This window comes from Lepus europaeus, chromosome 4 (assembly GCF_033115175.1).
Source record: "Lepus europaeus isolate LE1 chromosome 4, mLepTim1.pri, whole genome shotgun sequence".
Taxonomy (NCBI): domain Eukaryota; kingdom Metazoa; phylum Chordata; class Mammalia; order Lagomorpha; family Leporidae; genus Lepus; species Lepus europaeus.
The window spans coordinates 107,758,423-107,769,265 of NC_084830.1; the positions used below are offsets into that span (position 1 = coordinate 107,758,423).

The 10,843-nt window shown below is 51.8% G+C and overlaps 1 long non-coding RNA gene across 5 annotated transcripts in view; it reads right to left on the minus strand.

Annotated features, from left to right (window-relative positions):
* LOC133757828 (uncharacterized) overlaps positions 1-7,595 on the minus strand; it is a 281,325-nt gene extending 273,730 nt beyond the window's left edge. For all 5 annotated transcript variants that reach the window (XR_009865741.1, XR_009865740.1, XR_009865737.1 and 2 more), the window contains exons 1-2: positions 7,487-7,595; positions 5,119-5,235 (exon numbers count right to left, since the gene is read on the minus strand). This is a non-coding gene — a long non-coding RNA (uncharacterized LOC133757828). The remainder of the gene's footprint in view (positions 1-5,118; positions 5,236-7,486) is intronic.
* Between the last annotated feature and the right edge of the window lie 3,248 nt (positions 7,596-10,843).

Consider the following 10,843-nt stretch of genomic DNA (forward strand, 5'->3'; position numbering starts at 1 on the left):
AGGGTCTTTTCAGCTTGGCGGGCCACGGAGTCTCTGCAGCCTCTCCTCAACCGTGCTGTTAGGGCACACAGACAGCCACAGACACATGAGCCCAAAGTCCTGGCTCTGTGCCAGCCAAATTATATTGAGCAGGCACCCAGCTGGATTTGAGAGGCCATGGTTTGCTAATCCTTGTTCTAGTGACTGGGCCAGAAAGAATGCATCCACCGTTATCTGTCAACTTAGCAGCTCTCCCTGGGTGCCGCAGGAGGCCACGGATGCAGAAGATGCTGCCTTTAGCTACTCTCACATAACTTCTGGAGAACAACTTCACCTGAAAGACAGCTAGTGCTTAAGTGCCCAAAACCCAACCCCACATCGGAAACACATCATCGGGTGGGGCCGAGGGGTCAACGTGCCTGAAGAAGCACCCAGAAAGATCTACAGGTGCAAACAGCAAAGGAGTCGGGGCGCGTCGTCCAGCTCTGCTCTCATGGGCAGGAGGATGGGGCAAGCCTGAGCCTGCCATGAGAACCGCACGTCCACCACGGCCCGTGACTCTCCGAACATGGCTCCAGGCTAAAGCAGCAGCCTTCTCCTGCGTAGCCAGGCCGGCTGCTGGCGTCTCCTGGCCTGGAGGTGTGAGAAGCATCGCTTTGTAGTTTCCTCCATGTCCATGTCACACATGTTTGTGCCTATAGATGCGCCACTTGCTGCTTCGGGTGTAACTATTTGTCATTTGTATTGATTATCCCCTAAAGCATAAAACTACTTAATCTCTTCTTTTGAACCCCTTGGCTCATGTCTCTTGTGCATTTTTTATGCCATTTGTTTATTGGGTTTTTTGTTTTGTTTTCTCAAAAGTCAGAAGGATACCATTCCATTCTGGTTCCTAGTGTTATGTACAAGAGCATTTACCACCCAGCTTCTTCCGCTCAAAACCGAGGAAAGTCCAGATTCCCATGAGCGTTGGTCTAGGCGCTTGCACAATGTAAAATGTAAGCAAAGCAGTCATTAAAAATAGCTCCTCGGCTTGGGCCTCGGACTCCGTACAAATTTAAGCACGGGCCTTCCTTTGAGGAAGGGTGTGGGTCTCCAAAGAAAGCTCTGATGTTTATTTTGAGCTCTGCATCTTAACAGGATGCTCTGAACACCTCTCCTTTGTATCAATAAATAGCTCTGTTCTTCTGAAATGAGAGGGCGAGGAGAGTAACATGCTGACACCCAAAACTAAATAAATAGAAGACACCAGAACGGCAGTCATATTTTCACACACACAGACAAAGGGAGAAATTTTAACTCGAACCGAGTCAAAGGCGTCGCTGACACAATCTGGAAAAACAATGCTTCCAGTGGCCATTTCCTAAGGAAAGACAGCCCCGTCTGGTCTCGGAGCCCACGTGGGCTTGCCGGGCCGCAGTGCCTGCTCCTGCTGGGGGTCTGGGCAGCAGGACTAGCACACGGTCACGGTGCATACGTTTTCTTCAAGCATCAATAAAGGTGTTAAGTAATGGCTTCCAGTGACGCAGCATCATTGTCCCAGGGGGTGTTTGACATCCCCGGGGGCACCCTGTACTCCAGCGATTCTTCTGCTTCTGGATAGGGGGAAACCAGAGGAAGACCACCCAGGCTTCTCCTCCACTGTGGCTTTATCCAAGCTGGAGTGACCCAAAGAGAAGGGATCGCCTACACCCAGCCTGGGCTCCTCACAGCACACTGGTGTCACAATGGCAACTCTCCCTATGGCCTGGCCACCCTGTCTTTCAGACTGAGCCTGCAGTAAATGCCACCACCCGTACAGCTCTGAGGCTGGCACAGGCCAGGGAGCTCACCGCCTCTTCCTCAGCGCTTCATCACCGCGAAACCCAGCTGAAGTCCGGCTTCACAAGTTGCCTGCCGTAGGGTGTGCATTCTGCATGTGAGATTTCATCCTGACCACACCCCCAGAGATCGTAGGTATCATTCCCATTTTACGGCAGAAAAAAATGAGGTAGAGGCTTGTCCCAAGCTCAGGTCATGGGGCTTGTGAGTGGGGATCTGAGCTGAAACCCAGATCGGGGCCTGTGAAGCCCGCACTTCAGGTCTTCAGCCTATTTTTAATTTAAACCGATGAGTGCACTCCTGTTCCATAAGTGGTTTGGGGAAAGGACAAGTCCATGCTTATATGGAAGCACGGGGCCTCCAATGAGTTCCCCTTTGCAATGGAAAGGAGCAGTGACACCATCACCTCTCCTCTCTGCAAAGACCCAGATTCTGGGCTGGCGCCGTGGCTTAACAGGCTAATCCTCCGCCTTGCGGCACCGGCACACCAGGTTCTAGTCCCGGTCAGGGCGCCGGATTCTATCCCGGTTGCCCCTCTTCCAGGCCAGCTCTCTGCTATGGCCTGGGAAGGCAGTGGAGGATGGCCCAAGTGCTTGGGCCCTGCACCCGCATGGGAGACCAGGAGAAGCACCTGGCTCCTGGCTTCAGAAGCGAGATGCGCCGGCCGCAGCGGCCATTGGAGGGTGAACCAACAGCAAAAAGGAAGACCTTTCTCTCTGTCTCTCTCTCTCTCTCACTGTCCACTCTGCCTGTCAAAAAAAAAAAAAAAAAAAAAAGACCCAGATTCTGGCCCAGGGGAGGGAGCAGGAAAACTGAAATTCTATCACCTTGCCTCGCCTGGCAGGCGATTTTTCCAAAGGGTGCAGTCATGTACCACCAAGGAAAACCGAGAAGCCAGGCTCTCCAGAGTTCTTCACAATGGCCATCCTCCTCCTCGTGACTATTTCAGACCATTGGGGATCCGTGATATGCCCCCTCCTTTGTCTGGTGCTGCACAGATACCATTTCTGATTCCCACTTGACAGATGATAAGACTGAGACTCAAAGACATCTTAGCACGCCTAGAGCCAGTCACAAGGTAGCAAGTGCTGGAGCCTACTCCCGGGGCTCCCTCTGCTCCCCTGACTTGCCCTCTCTCACCCTAGATGTGAACGCAAGGGTTAAATGCACCTGGATGAGTTCTGAAACGCAGCTGCCCTCCTCTCCCTGACCCCCCACCCCAGGATTACTCCAGTCCAACGGTTCAGCAATTTTTAGGCTATGGGAGAAAAAGGCAGAGGGGCTTCCAAATAGGCTGGTGTTTAAGTGAAGTTGCAAGAAAGCCAGAGCAGCGAGCCTCAAAATCTGGAGCCAGAAAGCCAAATTTGTTCTAAAGTCAACAAAAAGAAAAAAGAAAGAAAGCCCCCTGCTAAGCAGGGGACAAGCCTTGGCCAGAGGACAGGTTTTATGTGAATTATTTTTTTTGTGGACGGAGAAGAGAAGAAAAGAGCAATAGAAGCCTTGGACTAGGAGTCACGCGTTGCTGCTTGCATAAGCAGTTCAGTTTTTATCACTCCCCGAAAGCACACACACACACACACACAAAAAAAAAGTCACTCCCCAAAGGGAACAGACAAAAAAGTCACAAAGCCAACCTAACCATATGCATGAAATGGATTCCACCACCATGAGCCCAAATCTCCCAGCACCCACTCTACTGAACATGTACAAACTTTCTTCATGGAGTCTACATGGTGGGTCTACAGCCACCATGTGGCATCAGGGCTGCCTGGGCTAGCTGAGCCTTGGGACACACAAGGAAAGCTTCCCCCAGCGACTCTCAAGGCAAGCCCATTGTTCACAAGGTGCTGAAGAGAGTCAGCTGGTGTTATTTTCCATTAGATGGTTTCCAGGATGTATGGTGGCTCTGAAGGGGAAGGGGGTGTGCTCACTGCCCATGAGCCCTCGGGTTAGGAAGGGGGACTGCTGGCTCCATGGAGGATGTCTTTAGCAAGAGCCATCAGCCCCTAGGCATCTACCCCAATGGTCCATTGCTATGCAACAAAGCTACCACCTGAGCATGGTGAAGATAAAACAACTATTTAGCTCTTAAGTTTGTGGGTCAGAAATGTGGAAGGGCTCAGCTGGATGGTTAGACCCTTTCCAGGGTGTTGTCTGGGGCAACGGGGATTGGAAAATTCAATTCCAAGATGGCTTCCTCAAGATGGTGTCTCAGAGCTGGCTGCTCCTCTCTGCTTCCCTCTCTCCCCACCAGCACCTGTCAGAACATGGCTATCTCGGGGTAGCCTCTCTTATTCCACAGTGACTGCCTTCCCAAGACTAATCAGAGGACGTTACAGCATGTTCTCCAAATCTGCTGACACTTTCAATTTTGCTTTTGGTCTTGTCAGCCCCAGGATCGAAATAAACTCCCTGAGGGCAGAGATTAGGTCGCTTTCACACTCAGTTACAGGGATCCCTGCTACCGCACAGTGGAATGAGCAGGTGAATGAATGAAACCTATTGTCTACCAGGGTGCCCAAGCACGAAATCAGATAAGCTTCAATTCACTCTGACTTCTATGCAAATACAGCTGCCCCTGGGTATCCAGAACCCAGACAGATACCAAACTCCAGGAATGCTCGAGTCCCTTATATAGCAGGTGGCAAGGAGCTTGCATATGACCTGCTGCAGCCTCCTGCACACCTTAAACCGACCCTACAGTACTTGCGGTACCTGACAGGACGTAAGGGCTATGCAGATCACTGTTACACGTACTGCTCATGAAATAACGAAAAGGAGAAAAGTTTGTACATGTTCAGTAGAGATGCAGATTTTTTCCCAAATAGTCTCAGTGTGTGATTGGTTTAATCCACAACCAGGAAGGGGTGACTTTTCATCCTTGGCTCTGCATGAGACGCATCAAATCACGCAAGGTGTCAACACAGCAAGCCCTGTCGTCCCAGAGTCAGAAGACTCCGGACGCAACCGCACGCTTGTCTCACACCAGGCAAACTGCTTTGGGGAAAAGATAGAAACAAGTAATGACTGAAAAAAACAAAGCCCACTTGATCCGGAGACCTCGGCAAGCCAGGTAAAGTTTCCACACCTGCTTCCCTGGCCTCCAAATGAGGGAACTGACCGCTTATCCTGCGGATGTGAGGCCAGACGCGGTACCCACTCCGAAAAGTCACATTGGTCACATCCCAAGGCACTTCCAAAAGTTCATGGGAAAAGGATTAAAAGATAAGTTGCTTTGGTACAAAAGTTCTTGAAATCCCTGCATACAAGGGGTCTTCAAAAAGTTTGTGAAAAATGTACATTATGAAAAAACTATACCTGGGGGCCGGTGCTGTGGCATAGCCGGTAAAGCTGCTGCCTGCCGTGCTGGCATCCCATATGGACATTGGTTCGAGTTCCAGCTGCTCCACTTCCAATCCACTCTCTGCTGGTGGCCTGGGAAAGCAGTAGAAGATGACTTGGACCCCTGCACCCTCATGGGAGACCTGGAAGAAGCTCCTGGCTCCTGGCTTTGGATCAGCCTAGCTCTGGCCATCACAGCCATTTGGGGAGTGAACCAGCAGATGGAAGACTCCTCTCCCCACTCCCTCCTCTGCCTCTCTGTAACTCTTCCTTTTGAATAAATAAATAAATCTTTAAATATATATATATATATATATATATATATATATATATATATATATATATACCTGGAATTTCAAGATTTTCTGCTCCAAAATAACCTTTGCTTGCAGTTCCATTTTTCCATGAACATTTCGAATAAACCTCGTACACAGGAAAAGCTATGAGGACCATCAAGTTCCACGTGGATGATGGCTTTTGTTCCTTCTGGAAGGCTGCAGCTAAAGCCAAGGGCGCAGGCAGGCTGGCTGCCCGGTTCTTGCCACGGATTAGTTGGCAGGTACAAGATCTTTAGGGGATGGGGCAGAGGGGCCAGCGCCATGCAGTGGGACTTGGCCTGAACTAGACAGGAAGGGTTGGGGTCTACTAGGGGGGACCCTGAGCGAGCCCTAGCCCCCTCTCTAGGAGCAGCTATGGGGGAGGCTGCCACTCTGGCAGGGTGTGAGTTTCAGACAAGCTCCCCAAGGTGCAAGGCACGTTCCACCTTCCAGCAAGGAAACTCTCGCTGGGGAGCCCAGGGCCCTTCCTGCAGGCTGGCTATGCACACCTCAAGGCAAGGCCCCACATACAAAGCCATAACCACCCCTCTAGCGCAAATGGCAAGCAGGGACTGCCCAGGACAAGGCAGGAAAGGGACTCGGGGCCAGGGCCCGCGCTGCTCTGTGCCAAGGTTCCTAAGCGTTTGACATTTGGAAAAGATCTGGCCTTGGAGGAGCCGAGGTTTTGGGACAGGGCTCCTTCCGGCTCCCGGGAGCGTCAAGAAGAGGAGGAGGAGGAAAATGACTCAGCTGAAATGAAGAAATATGTTTTTTTTTTTTTAAATGAGACGATGAAAGGCACAAAAGAATGAAGCAGAGCCCAGGGACAGGGCCAAATGCCTCCTCACAGTAAGTGAGCTGTTTTCGCAAAAAAAAAAAAAAAAAAAAAAAGCAAGAGACTGGTTAAACCAGGAAAATGAAGACGGTCTTCGGGGCACCCTGGGTTCTTGGTCCCCAAGGGCTTCTGCCCGCTTCTGCAGGAGAAACACCAGGAGTCGCCTGGCAGGACTGAAGCCCCTCCATGCTGCTGGAAACGAGAGCTCCAGCACAGAGGGGCTGGGCTCACACCCGCCTAGCAGGGCAAGGACAAGAGGAGGGGTCCCCCTGCTCCCTTCAATCCACAGAAGCACCGGGGAGCAGGCAGGAGAGAAGAAGAAACAGGCTCTGACACCACTCCATCCCCTTTCCACAGCCAAGGTCGGCTGACCCTGATCCTCACTGTGAAATATGCAGTGGAGAGGAGGGCGACCACAGAGCGAGGTGGACACAGAGGTGCGGCTGCCGGCACAGCTCGGCCGCTCCTCCGCCAGGGTCACTCAGGAAGCACCGGCTTCCACCTGCGCCCCGGTGAGGACTTCCATGGACTCAGGGACCCGTGCCGAGGAAGGGGCTTCAGGGAGGGGGTCGGTGCAAAGCTCCTGCCCCAACTGTCCTCTCGTAGGAGCAGGGAGGGCCTCCCGCGATCCATCTCCCCAACTACTGCTTACTTCCAAACAGAAAATAGGGAATGGACAGAGACCCCGGGGGCATCCCAGCACCTCCAGGGAGGGCAGCCTCCCCTGAGACCCTCCTGCCTCCTACTGAGTGCAGTTGTGCAGAGGAATGCCCCCACCCCCAACTGGGACATCCTGAGAGTCCCTTCCCAGCCACAGCCTCTCCACCAGGGACACCCTTAGGCAGAGAAGGAAGGAACCAGGCCTGGGCCTCCAAAGCCATGGCAGTGAGGGTCCCCTGGGAAGCAGAGAGAAATTAAAGAGCCAGCGACTTGTTGGGTGCAGGGTTGTGCAGGACCACACAGAGAACAGGGGTAGGGGTGGGGAGCCTTGGATGGCAGTGCCAGCTGACACCTGTGAAGGGAGAGGAAGTTGGGGCAGGACCGCAGTACAGCGCAGTAGAGCGCAGAGAAAGGCCAGCCAGGACACTGGGCTGCCCCGAGGCTCAGGGTGGACACTGTATTGGCCCCCAGGGTGGGTCACCTTCCATTGCTTAATGACTGAAATGGCATGCCCGGGGGCTGGGTAACTTACAAATAAAACAGATGATTTCACCCGGTTTTAGAGGCTGAACATCCAAAAAGCACGGTGCAGGCTCTTGCAAGGGCCCCACAGGCTGCAAGGAATCCTCTGCAGGGCGGCAGGAATCACAGGGCAGAACAGGAAGTGAGGGAAGGGGCGTGGCCAGTAGCAACCTCCTGCAGGCCCCGCCTCTTAAAGGCCCCACCACACCTTAACACACTGGGGAAAGAGCTTCCAGCACGTGACCCCCAGGGGGAGACAAGCCACATCCAACCATAGCAGACACTGAAGCAGGAAGGGGGACCCAGGAAGGCGTTGATCTAACGCCCTTCTTCCCAGCGATGGCGTGTGAGCAGCCCTCGCCCAGGACCGCAGGACAGTCGACACCCTTATATAGGGCTCCAGGCTTGGAGACAGGCTCTCCCCACGCCCAGCCCTTTGGCCAGATTGGGAGAAAGTGGTGAGGGAGCAAATGCAGCTGCTCCCAGGGAGTGTAGCTTCAGAACCCACACCGCAGGGCCACCAAGTGCTGGCTCACAGGTCCAATGGCAGCCAACAGTTTGGGCTTGGTTTGATGCACATGTTGACTTTTTTATTCACAGAAGTCCGGATTTCCAGCTTCTCTGCAAGAAGGAAAAGCCCACCGATACTGAGCCCACATTCCAGCCCCCCAGTCCCCCTGCCACCTGTTGCCTCCCACCCTGCGCACTCTACTTGACCAGCCCAGCCGCCCCAGGCCTCCTGCCTTCTCCCGCGAATGCAGCAAAGCCATCCATGGCCATTCCATTTCTTAAGGAGACATAAAATAGGAATGTTTCCCAACCCCCATGAGACTTCTGGAAATTAAACTATGAGAGGAATCAAATGAAAAATTCAAAAAGTCAGGGGAAACTGCATTTGAGACAGACTATGGAAGGGAAAAGATGGGAAAATCAGAGGGTCAGTCTGGGAGATCTGACACACAAGCAGCAGGAGTTCCAGAATGAGGGGACAGAGAAATTAGTAGGAAGAACATTCGATGACACACAGCAGAGACCGGAAGCACACGGGGTCCCAGACTGAAAGGCTGCAGGGTCGGGGTGGGGGAGGTGTTGGCACAGCAGTTAGGACCCCACATAGGAGCAACAGAGCTCAGGTCCCTACTCTGCTCCAAATCCTGACTTCCTGCTAGAGGGCACCCTGGGGGGCAGCAGGGGATGGCTCGAGGAGTTGGGTCCCTGCCACCCACGCAGAAGACCAGAGTGAGCTCCCAGCTCCTTGGGTCATCCTGGCCCAGCCCAGGCTGTTGCAGGCATTTGGAGAGTGAATCTGAAGGTGAGAGATGTCTCTCTCTGTGTCTGCTAGTCTTTTTGCCTTTCAAATAAATTTTATCTTTTATAAGATTTATTTTTGTTTATTTGAAAGACAGAGTTACAGAAAGAGGTAGAGACAGAGAGAGAGGTCTTCCATCTGCTGGTTCATTCCCCAAATGGCTGTAACAGTCAGAGCTGCACTGATCCAAAGTCAGGACCCAGGAGTTTCTTCTGGGTCTTACACATAGGTGCAGGGGCCCCAAGGACTTGGGTCATCTTCCACTGCCTTCCTAGGCCACAGCAGAGAGCTGGATCAGAAGAGGATCAGCCAAGACTAGAACCAGCGCCCATATGGGGTGCTGGCATTTCAGGCCGGGGCTTTAACCAGCTGCACCATGGTGCCAGCCCCCCCATCAAATAAATTTTTTTAAAGATTTATTTATTTATTATTTTTACTTGAAAGGCAGATTACAGAGAGGCAGAGGCAGAGAAAGAGAGAGAGAGAGAGGTCTTCCATCTGCTGGTTCACTCCCCAATTGGATGCAATGGCCAGAGATGCACCTATCTGAAGCCAGAAGCCTGGAGCTTCTTCTGGGTCTCCCACATGGGTGCAAGGGTCCAAGGACTTGGGCCATCTTCTACTGCTTTCCTAGGCCATAGCAGAGAGCTGGATCGGAAGTGGAGCAGCAGGACTCAAACCAGCACCCATATGGGATGCTGGCACTGCAGGTGGCAACTTTACCCCCTACACCACAGTGCCGCTCTCCCCTCAAATAAATTTTAAAAATATATGTTTAAAGGCTACAGTGCACTCAACATAGTCCATGACAAATTCCCCAAGACATATTCTTGTGAAAGTTTGAAATTCCTACAAATAAAGAGAAAAATCCCAAAAGCTTCCAACAGGGAGGAGTCAAGGATCAGTCTAGCTCCAGGTTCCTCAACAGCAACTGCAGAAGCCAGAAGCAAAAGCATCAAGGCCTCAGTGTTCTGAGGCCGTTAAACCCTGTGTCAGACCACCAACCAAGCAGGGGATCAGCAAGATATTTTTGCAGAGGGGCAAGGTCTCCAATCACTTCCTTCCCAAATATCCTTTCATAGTAAGCTCCTGGAACTGTGCTCCACCAAACTGAGGGAGTACATTGAGAGCAAAGATACAGTCCGGCAGGCAGACATGTAGCCCGGGAGAGGGGGAGGACCCCCAGGGGCAGTGGAGAGAGCAGCCAGCCCCACCAGGAGCAGATGGCCAGTTCATGGTTCTGACTGAGGGCTTTGAGATACACCAATTATGACTAAATCAGCTACAGAAAATTAAAGAAACCAAAAATGAGCCAAGGACAGGCATTTTGCAAAAGAAGATATACAGAGGTTGGCGCCATGGCGCACTAGGTTAATCCTCTGCCTGTGGCACCAGCATCCCATATGGGCACCGGGTTCTAGTCCTGGCTGCTCCTCTTCCAGTCCAGCTCTCTGCTATGGCCTGGAAAAGCAGTGGAGGATGGCCCAAGTGCTTGGGCCCCTGCATCCCAGTAGGAGACCGGGAAGAAACGCTTGGCTCCTGGCTTCAGATCGGCGCAGCTTCGGCAATTGCAGCCATTTGGGGAGTGAACCAATGGAAAGAAGACCTTTCTCTCTGTCTCTTCCTCTCACTGTCTGTGACTCTACCTCTCAAATAAATAAATAAAACCTTTAAAAAAAGAAGAAGATAATATACAAGGAGCCAACACACACATACGAAGAGGATTGCCAACTTCATTAGTCATTGGAAAGATGTGAGTTAAGACCACGATGATAATCGTGGTATCTTCATGGATACATCAAGAACAGACAAACCCAAGTGTTGACAAGACAGTGAAGCCACAAGCTCTCAGACATGGTCAGTAGAGGCATAAATCATACAACCACTTTGGAAGAATCTTTGGTTGTCTTCAGTTATTAACCATACATACATCCCATGGTCCAGAAGTCCCATTCCTAGGACTATGTCCAGAGAAAGGATTACACATATCCACAAAAGTGTTGGTACAAAATTCTTGGGCCCAACAAGAAGTGTTTTGGATTTTGGATATTTTGGGAC